The following is a 13,891-nucleotide window of genomic DNA, read 5'->3' as shown; positions in this document are numbered from 1 at the left end:
TTTCTTTGCTATTGCTATCGTTATTTCAGTTATGTTTATGGATCGGTGGTTACCGTCTTGCTATGTTTTCTTACACTCGGTTATCATGTTCTACTTGCTAGTATTACTTTCATATTGTTCATGCTTGATAGCACTGCATGTTGGGTTGGTCATGTTCTTCGGTGCATGGCTGACGTTGGTTACCGAGTACCGTTAATATGTACTGTTCCTTGTTGTCAGTTAGTTAAGTGTTTACTCGGTTACGTGATTGATGTGTTCTTGCATGGTACTTATTGTTGATGATAATGGTCAGGTTATGCTATGAGTAGTGTTGTACTTGTAATATTCATGCTCATCATTATGCCATGCTTAGTTGGATATGATTCATTGTTGATATGGTGGATAGTTATGTTGTACCCTCATGCTTATGTTAATATCATGCTCGTGCATTGTCATTTCATCATCATGACTCAGCATATTTGCATTCAAGTCTAACTGGATTAAATTAAACTTGAACAACCATTGGCTGAGTCATGGTGCCACCATATCGAGCTGACCAGTGCAACCACGCTTACCTTTATGGGAAGGTCCTAACTGGGTCTACTGTCGTGCCTCTCGCCGGTGCCTCCCACACGGGAAGGTTATGGGCGCGCGCTGCCCTGATCAGGTAGGCGGACATAAGCCTTGTGTGCCCGTAGTTGTTGTTGCCGGGTTGTCCCCGTTTGGGACCGTTTTTGCCACGATGGTGGCCATTTTGCCACGACGGTGGCCGTTGGTGCCTTTGGTAGGCACAGGGCCACCCAGGACTTAGCCCAGTGGGGAGTGAGTTGGAGTGGCCGGAAGAGTGTCATGGCAATATGACGGTTTTGTCGGAATGCCGTTGGTCCACCCGAATGGGAGTGCGAGGCCATCGGTTCCGTGGTGTGGGTACAGTGTGCTAACCTCTGCAGAGTGTATACTAAATCTATCGATAGGCATGCTCGCGGATAAGGGCCCAATTCGTGTCGGTCACACTATGGGTCAACAGTAATAATAATAATGTGCTTAATAACAACCCCAGTTCGATGATGAGATAAGTTGGTTATGTGATCTGTGAATGGTCACCGTTCGGTTACGAGGTAACCCGCTAAGCCTAGAGTGGTTCCGTTTGTGATCTGTGAATGATCACCGTGGTATCGAGGATACCGAATTGTTGGATATTCATGATATGGTGCGAGAATCGTGGGTAAATATCGAGCTCCTTGTGGTCATTTAATGATTACTACGGTATTTTTTATACCAAGCTTGATTTGATCCTGAGATGATCATGTGATGTCCGAGGTTGGTAAGTGAGGCATGTGTTGGTTACGAGGTAACCCGAACAGAGTAAGTTGGTGCATGCTAACATCATCATGTTGCATGATAGTGCCATCATGTTTATATGTTCATGCCATGCTCATATTGCTCTAGCTGTATCATGTTCATGTTTTTCATGCCATGCTATCCTGATGATCTCATGATAATTCCTGCTTAACCTGTAATTGCCATGTTGTTGTTTGTCTTGAATGCTTTCGGTTATTGTGAGCTTGCAAGTATACGTTCAATGTACTGACCTGGCGTGTCATGCCAGTTTGTAGGTCATGCTGGATTTGATTGCTTGTAATCGTCGTGGTTTACGTTCATGCGAGCTAGGATAAGCGTTCCAGCCAGAGTCCCTGCAGAGTGGAGTTCACCACCATCGTCGTTGTTCTGCTGCTAGAAGTTTTTTCACTGCTTCGAGTTGTTCTGCTGCTTGCATAGAGCAACTGAGGATGGCGTAGTGTCGCCATGCCGATGTTATTCATTGTAATATCGGAGACCCTGTATTCATATTCGTGTAATAATAGAAAGCTGGTTTATTCTATGCGAAGCACTGCCGTATTCCAGAAGACTTCTCCTTGATCTCTGGACTGGAATATGGGCGTTCCGGTTTCTCTGAGCCGGGGTGCCACAATGCTTGGTATCAGAGCAAGTCTGGCTGTAGGACGCCCTAGTCAGCGCGAGCGGTAGAAACCGGTAGAAATCGATAGTTTAAAGTCTGACTTGTTTATTGTTTTTGGTTGCTGCATTTGTTTGTTGCATAGCATGCATATAGCCTTAGTATTTGTTGCTAACGGTTTATCGGGTGAGTGTAGCTGGCATCGGTTCGGATCCACTACAGCTCAGCCTTTGCATTTCTCCAGTTTTCTTTTCTTGCTCATTCCTCGGTGTTTGGTGTCATTTCTGTCCCATCAGAGTGATGCCAAGTAATCTCGACACCGTTTGCAAAACTGGTGCTCAAGTATCTCGCCGATGTCTTTCTTTCAGCCCCGCCTATCATTTCAGTGATAGACATGCTTCTATCTCGGATCATTCTTTTTATCTTGTCGTGTTGGCAACCCTTAATGATCTCAGTCATCATAAAAAAGGGCCATGTCAGCAGCCTCAGTTTTCCCCCGCTATCCTATTCCTTGGACGAGTACGGATCCTTTTTTCGTCTGCTTGATAATAATGTGGTTATGACCTTCGTGTCCCACTACAGGTTTATCGAGTGCGTCCTCGCCTCCGAGCTAGTCCAGGTTGCTGCCTGACTAAGCTAGCACTTGATGTAGCGCTGTTTACACTAATTCTTCCACACATTTATTCGTTCTCGTGCACACCGTCACAACATGCTAGATCGTAGAACCGGAGATACTGCGAGATTTGTGTGCTTAAGTAGGCATGCATATGTTGTGTTGAAGGAAATATGCCCTAGAGGCAATAATAAAGTTATTATTTATTACCTTATTTCATGATAAATGTTTATTATTCATGCTAGAATTGTATTAATCGGAAACATAATACATGTGTGAATACATAGACAAACATACTGTCACTAGTATGCCTCTACTTGACTAGCTCATTGATCAAAGATGGTTAAGTTTCCAAACCATAGACATGAGTTGTTATTTGATCAATGGGATCACATCATTAGGAGAATGATGTGATTGACTTGACCCATTCTGTTAGCTTAGCACTTGATCATTTTTGTTTACTGCTATTGCTTTCTTCATGACTTATACATGTTCTTATGACTATGAGATTATGCAACTCCCGAATACCGGAGGAACACTTTGTGTGCTACCAAACATCACAACGTAACTGGGTGATTATAAAGGTGCTCTACGGGTGTCTCCGATGGTACTTGTTGAGTTGGCATAGATCAAGATTAGGATTTGTCACTCCGATTGTCGGAGAGGTATCTCTGGGCCCTCTCGGTAATGCACATCACTATAAGCCTTGCAAGCAATGAAACTAATGAGTTAGTTGCAGGATAGTGCATTAAAAAACGAGTAAAGAGACTTGCCGGTAACGAGATTGAACCAGGTATTGGGATACCGACGATCGAACCTCGGGCAAGTAACATACCGATGACAAAGAGAACAACGTATAGTGTTATGCGGTTTGACTGATAAAGATCTTCGTAGAATATGTAGGAACCAATATGAGCATCCAGGTTCTGCTATTGGTTATTGACCAAAGACATGTATCGGTCATGTTTACATAGTTCTCGAACCCGTAGGGTCCGCACGCTTAAAGTTCTGTGACGATTGGTTTTATGAGTTTATATGTTTTGATGTACCAAAGGTAGTATGGAGCCCCGAATATGATCACGGACATGACGAGGAGAAATGGTCGAGACATGAAGATTGATATATTGGAAGCCTACATTTGGACATCGGAAGTGTTCCGGGTAAAATCAAGATTTTACCGGAGTACCGGAGGGGTTACCGGAACCCCCCAGGGGCTAATGGGCCTTGTTGGGCCATAAGGGAAAGAGAGAGGGGCCGTCCTAGGGTAGGCAGCGCGCCTCCCCCCCTCTGGTCCGAATTGGACTAGGAGAAGGGGGGCGGCGCCCCCCTTTCCTTCTCTTTCTCTCCCTTCCTTTCCCCCTCCTAGTAGGAGTAGGAAAGAGGGGAATCCTACTCCTACTAGGAGGAGGATTCCTCCTCCTGGCGCACCAACAAGGGCCGGCCGGCCTCCCCCTTGCTCCTTTATATACAGGGGCAGGGGGCACCTCTAGACACACGACTTGATCACAAAGATCTCTCCCAGCCATGTGTGGTGCCCCCTCCACCATAATCCACCTCGGTCATACTGTAGCGGTGCTTAGGCGAAGCCCTGCCATGGTAGCTTCAACAACATCATCACCACGCCGTCGTGCTGACAAAACTCTTCCCCAAGCTCTACTGCACCGTGAGTTCGCGGGACGTCACCGAGCTGAACGTGTGCTGAACGCGGAGGTGCTGTATGTTCGGTACTGAGGATCGGTCGATCGTGAAGACGTACGACTACATCAACCGCGTTGTCATAACGCTTCCGCTTAACGGTCTATGAGGGTACGTGGACAACACTCTCCCCTCCTGTTGCTATGCATCACCATGATCCTGCGTGTGCGTAGGATTTTTTTTGAAATTACTACGTTCCCCAACAGTGGCATCCGAGCCTGGTTTTATGCGTAGATGTTATATGCACGAGTAGAACACAAGTGAGTTGTGGACGATACAAGTCATACTGCTTACCAGCATGTCATACTTTGGTTCAGCGGTATTGTTGGATGAAGCGGCCCGGACCGACATTACGCGTACGCTTACGCGAGACTGGTTCTACCCACGTGCTTTGCACATAGGTGGCTGGCGGGTGTCAGTTTCTCCAATTTTAGTTGAACCGAGTGTGGCTACGCCCGGTCCTTGAGAAGGTTAAAATAGTATTAACTTGACGAACTATCGTTGTGGTTTTGATGCGTAGGTAAGAATGGTTCTTGCTCAGCCCGTAGCAGCCACGTAAAACTTGCAACAACAAAGTAGAGGACGTCTAACTTGTTTTTGCGGGGCATGTTGTGATGTGATATGGTCAAGACATGATTCTATATTTATTGTATGAGATGATCATGTTTTGTAACGGAGTTATCGGCAACTGGAAGGAGCCATATGGTTGTTGCTTTATTGTATGCAATGCGATCGCCCTGTAATTGCTTTACTTTATCACTAAGCAGTAGTGATAGTCATAGAAGCAATAGTTGGCGAGACGACAACGATGCAACGATGGAGATCAAGGTGTCGCGCCGGTGACGATGGTGATCATGACGGTGCTTCGGAGATGGAGATCACAAGCACAAGATGATGATGGCCATATCATATCACTTATATTGATTGCATGTGATGTTTATCTTTTATGCATCTTATTTTGCTTTGATTGACGGTAGCATTATAAGATGATCTCTCACTGAATTTCAAGATCAAAGTGTTCTCCCTGAGTATGCACCGCTGCCAAAGTTCGTCGTGCCGAGACACCACGTGATGATCGGGTGTGATAAGCTCTACGTTCATCTACAACGGGTGCAAGCCAGTTTTGCACACGCGGAATACTCGGGTTAAACTTGATGAGCCTAGCATATGCAGATATGGCCTCGGAACACTGAGACTGAAAGGTCGAGCGTGAATCATATAGTAGATATGATCAACATAGTGATGTTCACCATTGAAAACTACACCATCTCACGTGATGACCGGACATGGTTTAGTTGATATGGATCACGCGATCACTTAGATGATTAGAGGGATGTCTATCTAAGTGGGAGTTCTTAAGTAATATGATTAATTGAACTTAAATTTATAATGAACTTAGTACCTAATAGTATTTTGCTTATCTATGTTGGTGTAGATAGATGGCCCGTGATGTTGTTCCATTGAATTTTAATGTGTTCCTTGAGAAAGCAAAGTTGAAAGATGATGGTAGCAATTACACGGACTAGGTCCGTAACTTGAGGATTATCCTCATTGCTGCATAGAAGAATTACGTCCTGGAAGCACCGCTGGGTGATAGGCTGATGACCCACAAGTATAGGGGATCTATCCTAGTCCTTTCGATAAGTAAGAGCGTCGAACCCAACGAGGAGCAGAAGGAAATGATAAGCGTTTTTCGGCAAGGTATTCTCTGCAAGCACTGAAATTATAGGTAACAGATAGTTTTGTGATAAGATAATTGGTAACGAGCAACAAGTAACAAAAGTAAATAAAGTGCAGCAAGGTGGCCCAATCCTTTTTGTAGCAAAGGACAATCCTGGACAAACTCTTATATAGAGAAAAGCGCTCCCGAGGACACATGGGAATTATCGTCAAGCTAGGTTTCATCACGATCATATGATTCGCGTTTGGTACTTTGATAATTTGGTATGTGGGTGGACCGGTGCTTGGGTACTGCCCTTACTTGGACAAGTATCCCACTTATGATTAACCTCTATTGCAAGCATCCGCAACTACAACAAAAGTATTAAGGTAAACCTAACCATGGCATGAAACATGTGGATCCAAATCAGCCCCTTACGAAGCAACACATAAACTAGGGTTTAAGCTTCTGTCACTCTAGCAACCCATCATCTACTTATTACTTCCCAATGCCTTCCTCTAGGCCCAAATAATGGTGAAGTGCCATGTAGTCGACGTTCACATAACACCACTAGAGGAGAGACAACATACATCTCATCAAAATATCGAATGAATACCAAATTCACATGACTACTAATAGCAAGACTTCTCCCATGTCCTCAGGAACAAACGTAACTACCCACAAAGCATATTCATGTTCATAATCAGAGGGGTATTAATATGCATATAGGATCTGAACATATGATCTTCCACCAAATAAACCAACTAGCATTAACTACAAGGAGTAATCAACACTACTAGCAACCCACAGGTACCAATCCCAGACTTGGAGACAAGAATTGGATACAAGATATGAACTAGGGTTTGAGAGGAGATGGTGCTGGTGAAGATGTTGATGGAGATTGACCCCCTCCTGATGAGAGGATCATTGGTGATGACGATGGCGATGATTTCCCCCTCCCGGAGGGAAGTTTCCCCAGGAGAACAGCTCCGCTGCAGCCCTAGATTGGTTTCGCCAAGGTTCCGCCTCGTGGCGGCGGAGTCTCGTCCGGAAAGCTGGCTTATGATTTTTTCCTCATCGAAAGACTCCATATAGAATAAGATGGACATTGGAGGGCCACCAGGGGGCCCACGAGGTAGGGGCGCGCCCCCACCCTCATGGGCAGGGTGTGGCCCCCCTCCGGAACTTCTTGCGCTCAGTATTTTTTATATATTCTGAAAATTACTTCCGTGAAGTTTCAGGACTTTTGGAGCTGTGCAGAATAGGTCTCTAATATTTGCTCCTTTTCCAGCCCAGAATCCCAGCCGCCGGCATTCTCCCTCTTTATGTAAACCTTGTAAAATAAGAGAGAATAGGCATAATTATTGTGACATAATGTGTAATAACAGCCCATAATGCAATACATATCGATATAAAAGCATGATGCAAAATGGACGTATCAACTCCCCTAAGCTTAGACCTCGCTTGTCCTCAAGCGAAAGCCGAAATCGAAAAATATGTCCACATGTTTAGAGATAGAGGTGTCGATAAAAATGAAATAAGGACATGAGGGCATCATGATCATTCTTAAAACAACAACTTATATAATTCTTGTCATATGATCTCTTATGCTAGAGTAACAATTCAATCACAATTTCAAGTATGAATCATAAACTTCATTGAAAACTAACAAACTATAATCTCAGTCATTGGGGCAATTGCAATTTATCATAACATAGGAAAGAGTCAATATAAGAGCTTTTCAGCAAGTCCACATACTCAACTATCATATAGTCTTTCACAATTGCTGACACTCACGCAATACTTATGGGTATGGAGTTTTAATCGGACACAGAGAAAGATAGGGGCTTATAATTTTGCCTCCCAACGTTTTACCTCAAGGGTAATGTCAACAATAATGGTTCATGAAAACTCACATCCAATTAGCCATATATACCAGGATCTTTCCAACATATTGTGCTTGCCAAAAGATAAAATGTAAAAAGGAAGGGTGAAAATCACCATGACTCTTATGTAAGGTAGGAGATAAAGGTAAAAGATAGGCCTTTCGCAGAGCGAAGCAGAGGTTGTCATGTGCTTTTATGGTTGGATGCACAAAAAATTAATGCGAAAGAACGTCACTTTATATTGTCACTTGTGATATGGACCTTTATTATGCAGACCGTCGCTTTTATTTCTTCCATATCACACGATCGTATAAAGCTTATTTTCTCCCACACTAATAAGTCATACATATTTAGAGAGCAATTTTGTATTGCTTGCACCGATGACAACTTACTTGGAGGATCTTCCTCAATCCATAGGTAGGTATGGTGGACTCTCATGGCAAAACTGGTTTAAGGGTGTTTGGAAGCACAAGTAGTATCTCTACTTAGTGCAAAGAATTTGGCTAGCATGAGGGGGAAAGGCAAGCTCAATCATGTTGGATGATCCAAGACAATATAATTTATCTCAGATGCAAGAAAACATAACCCATTACGTTGTCTTCCTTGTCCAACGTCAACTCTTTTAGCATGTCATATTTTAATGAGTGCTCACAATTATAAAAGATGTCCAAGATAGTGTATTTATATGTGAAGACCTCTCTTTCTTTATTACTTCCTATTAATTGCAACGATGACCAAAACTATGTTTGTCAACTCTCAACAACTTTTATTCATCATACCTTTTATATGTGAGCTCATTAGTCTCCATAAGATCCATATGATCTCTTTTATTTCCTTTTTATTATTTCTCTTTTCTTTTATTCCCTCAAGATCATGGCAAGATAATCAAGCCCTGGACTCAACACTAATCTTTATTATATATAGCTCACAGACTCGATTACATAGAAGGATCATAAAGCAAAACTCACAACTAGATCATACTAAAACTTTATTCTACTATATCAAGATATTATCAAAAGGATCGAACTAAGAACAACGGTAAAGATAAAAGTGACGGTGATACGATACTGGGGCACCTCCCCCAAGCTTGGCAGTTGCCAAGGGGAGTGCCGATACCAAATACTCAGTTCTTCTTTGTTGGTGGAGAGGGTGGAGTTGTTGATGATGTAGGCTTGTCGTCCTTCTTCCAAGGCATAGGCTCGCCATCATAGAAGGATGACCGAGTCTCCTGGATCCTCAAATCTGCAGCCAAACTCATCCTTTTGAATCTATATTCATACTCACGGTTTTGGTTTTGCAGGTCATAGATTTGGGCTTGGAGGTGCTCGATCTTCTCATGAAGCTTGAAGATGGTCTCCCCAATGTTCTTGGCATCCAGCTTGTGGTTGTTGGTGAACTCCGCGATCATCATATCGTTGGTGTCGAATCCACGTTCCACCATCTCCTGGCACATGAAAACTTGTTGCTCCATTGCCTCGAGCCTTGTCTCCATGCTTCCGGTCCTCCTTGGTCCCTCAGCATCACGGATGTGCAGCACCCCCTCACGCATCTCAATGGTTTGAGGGAGTTGGAGCACTTCCACGAGGTAGGGGTTGATGACCTTCTCGAAAAACTTGTCCTTGGGGGCACTTGAAGACGTCATGACAACCTAGATCTGTCAAAAAATAGCTCGAAACAAGGACGAGAGATATTTGCGTGATACAGGAGTCAAAACTTTCGGGAGATTATATAATGAATTTTTACCGACCAAAATACGTATCGTGCAAGAAAACAGAGTCCGGAGAGCACACGAGGTGCCTACGAGGTAGGGGGGCGCGCCCAGGGGGGTAGGGCGCGCCCTCCACCCTCGTGGAGCCCTCGTGTCCTTCCCGGACTGCTTCTTATTTTTCTATTTTTCTAAATATTCCAAAACGAAAGAAAATTGCCATTAGAACTGTTTTGGAGTCGGTTTACTTACCGTACCACATACCTATTCCTTTTCGGAGTCTGAAACATTCCAGAAAGTGTCCCTTATGTATTCTTCCGGGGTTACGGTTTCAATAACATTGGTTTCAACATTTATAGGATTACCTGAGATGTAATGTTTGATCCTTTGACCGTTCACCACCTTTGGATTTGTGCCTTCGAAGTTGTTGATTTTTATGGCACCGGAACGATAGACCTCCTCGATAACGTAAGGACATTCCCATTTAGAGAGAAGTTTTCCTACAAAAAATCTTAAATGAGAGTTGTATAGCAATACATAATCACCTACATTAAACTCACGCTTTTGTATTATTTTGTCATGCCATCTTTTAACTTTTTCTTTAAACAATTCGGCATTCTCATAGGCTTGGGTTCTCCATTCATCGAGTGAGCTAATGTCAAATAACCTCTTCTCACTAGCAAGTTTGAAATCATAATTGAGCTCTTTAATAGCCCAATAAGCCTTATGTTCTAGTTCGAGGGGTAAGTGACATGTTTTTCCATAGACCATTTTATACGGAGACATACCCATAGGATTTTTATATGCAGTTCTATAGGCCCATAATGCATCATCAAGTTTCTTGGACCAATTCTTTCTAGATCTATTAACAGTCTTTTGCAAAATCAATTTGAGCTCTCTATTACTCAATTCTACATGACCACTGGACTGTGGGTGATAAGGAGATGCAATTCTATGATTAACATCATACTTAGCAAGCATTTTACGGAAAGCATCATGAATAAAATGTGAACCACCATCAGTCATTAAATATCTAGGGACTCCAAACCTCGGAAAAATAACTTCTTTAAGCATCTTAATAGAGGTGTTATGATCAGCACTACTAGTTGGAATAGCTTCTACCCACTTAGTAACGTAATCAACAGCAACTAAAATATGTGTATATCCATTAGAGGCGGGAAAAGGTCCCATATAATCAAAGCCCCAAACATCAAATGGTTCAATAACAAGTGAATAATTCATAGGCATTTCTTGACGTCTACTAATATTACCAATTCTTTGACATTCATCACAAGATACAACAAACTTATGGGCATCCTTGAAGAGAGTAGGCCAATAAAAACCGGATTGCAATACCTTATCTGCAGTTCTATCTCCAGCGTGGTGTCCTCCATAAGCTTCGGAGTGACACTTGTGTAGGATCTGTTCCTGTTCATGCTCAGGTACACAACGTCTAATAACACCATCTACTCCTTCTTTATAAAGATGTGGGTCATCCCAGAAGTAATGTCTCAAATCATAGAAAAACTTTTTCTTTTGCTAGTATGTGAAACTAGGTGTTATAAATTTAGCAACAATGTAATTAGCATAATCAGCATACCATGGAGCAGTATGAGAAGCATTTATGACATTTAATTGTTCATCGAGAAAGCTATCATCAATAGGTAGTGGGTCATCAAGAACATTTTCTAACCTAGACAAGTTGTCTGCAACGGGGTTCTCAGCTCCCTTTCTATCAATAATATGCAAATCAAATTCTTGTAGGAAGAGAACCCATCTAATAAGTCTAGGTTTAGCATCTTTCTTTTCCATAAGATATTTAATAGCAGCATGATCCGTATGAATAGTTACTTTAGAATCAACAATATAAGGTCTGAACTTATCACAAGAAAATACAACTGCTAAGAATTCTTTTTCAGTAGTAGCATAATTTCTCTGAGCATTGTCTAGAGTTTTACTAGCATATTGAATAACATTTAATTTCTTATCAACTCTTTGCCCTAGAACAGCACCTACAGCATAATCACTAGCATCACACATAATTTCAAAGGGTAAATTCCAATCAGGTGGCTGAACAATAGGTGCAGAGATCAATGCTTTCTTAAGTATTTCAAATGCTTCTACGCAATCATCATCAAAAACAAATGGTATATCTTTTTTGTAATAAATTAGTCAGAGGCCAAGAAATTTTTGAGAAGTCCTTAATGAACCTCCTATAAAAACCGGCGTGACCAAGGAAATTTCTTATACCTTTGATGTCCTTGGGACATGGCATCTTTTCAATAGCATCAACCTTAGCTTTATCAACTTCAATACCTCTTTCAGAAACTTTATGCCCCAAAACAATACCTTCATTAACCATAAAGTGTCACTTCTCCCAATTCAATACAAGGTTAGTTTCTTCACATCTCTGCAAAACTCGATCAAGGTTTCTTAAGAAATCATCAAAAGATGATCCATAGACGGAGAAATCGTCCATGAAAACCTCACAAATCTTTTCACAAAAGTCAGAGAATATAGCCATCATGCATCTTTGGAAGGTAGCAGGTGCATTACATAAACCAAAAGGCATACATCTATAAGCAAAAGTACTGAACGAGCAAGTAAAAGTGGTCTTAGATTGATCATCAGCTGACACAGGTATTTGAGAGAAACCAGAATAACCATCTAGAAAGCAAAAATGTGTATGTTTGGATAATCTTTCTAGCATTTGATCAATAAAAGGTAAGGGGTAATGATATTTTTTAGTAGCCTTATTTAATTTGTGGAAATCAATTACCATCCTATAACCTGTAATAATTCTTTGCGGAATCAATTCATCTTTATCATTAGGAACGACAGTAATACCTCCCTTTTTAGGGACACAATGGACATGACTTACCCACTGACTATCAGCAACGGGATAAATTATACCTGCCTCAAGGAGCTTTAGTATTTCCTTTCTTACCACTTCTTTCATCTTAGGATTCAGCCATCGTTGGTGATCACGAACTGGTTTGGCATATTTCTCCAAATTTATTTTGTGTTGACATAGTGTGGGGCTAATGCCCTTAAGATCATTGAGAGTATATCCAATAGCAGCACGGTGCTTCTTCAGAGTTTTCAATAATCTCTCTTCTTCATGCTCTAAAAGGTTAGCACTAATAATAACAGGATGTATATTTTTCTCATCAAGATAAGCATATTTAAGAGTATCAGGTAACGGTTTGAGCTCAAACACGGGATCACCCTTGGGTGGAGGAGGATCCCCTAGGATTTCAATAGGCAAATTGTGTTTCAGGATGGGTTCCTGTTTAAAGAATACTTCATCTATTTCCCTTCTTTCATTCATAAACATATCATTTTCATGGTCTAGCAAATACTGTTCTAAAGGATCACTAGGAGGCACGGCAACAGAATCAAGACCAATAATTTCATCTTTACTAGGCAATTCCTCTTCACGGTGTTGTCTACGAAATTTAGATAAATTAAACTCATGATACATATCACCTAAACCAATAGTAACAACATCTTTTTCGCAATCTATCTTAGCATTAACTGTGTTCAAGAAGGGTCTACCAAATATTATGGGACAAAAGCTATCTTGTGGGGAACCAAGAACAAGAAAATCAGCAGGATATTTAGTTTTCCCACACAAGACTTCAACATCTCTAACAATCCCAATTGGTGAAATAGTATCTCTATTGGCAAGTTTAATTGTAACATCAATATCTTCTATCTCAGAAGGTGCGATATCATGCATTTTTTTTGTATAAGTCAAGAGGTATAACACTGACACTGGCACCCATATCACATAAGCCATGATAACAATGATCTCCTATTTTAACAAAAATAACAGGCATGCCTACCACGGGTCTATGTTTATCTTTACCACAAGGTTTAGCAATTCTAGCAGTCTCATCACAGAAATGAATAACATGCCCATCAATATTATCAGACAAGAGATCTTTAACAATAGCAATATTAGGTTCAACTTTAATTTGCTAAGGAGGTGTATAGGTTCTAATATTGCTTTTACGAACCACAATTGAAGCTTTAGCATGATCTTTTATCCTAACAGGAAAAGGTGGTTTCTCAACATAAGCAGTAGGAACAATAGGATCATTATAAGTGACAGTCTTTTCTTTAACTTTAATAGGTGCAACTACTTTTACTTCTATGGGAGGATGATATTTAAACCACTTCTCCCTAGGGAGATCAACATGAGTAGCAAAATATTCACAGAAAGAAGCTACTATTTCAGAGTCAAGTCCATATTTAGTGCTAAATTTACGGAAAACATCGATATCCATAAAAGATTTAACACAATCAAACTTAGGTGTCATACCTGACTCCTTACCTTCGTCGAGGTCCCAATCTTCAGAGTTGCGTTTAATTCTTTCCAATAAATCCCATT

Source organism: Triticum urartu, chromosome 7 (assembly GCF_003073215.2).
Source record: "Triticum urartu cultivar G1812 chromosome 7, Tu2.1, whole genome shotgun sequence".
Classification (NCBI taxonomy): domain Eukaryota; kingdom Viridiplantae; phylum Streptophyta; class Magnoliopsida; order Poales; family Poaceae; genus Triticum; species Triticum urartu.
The sequence above is the reverse complement of the archived record's forward strand: the minus strand, read 5'-3'. Positions refer to the sequence as shown.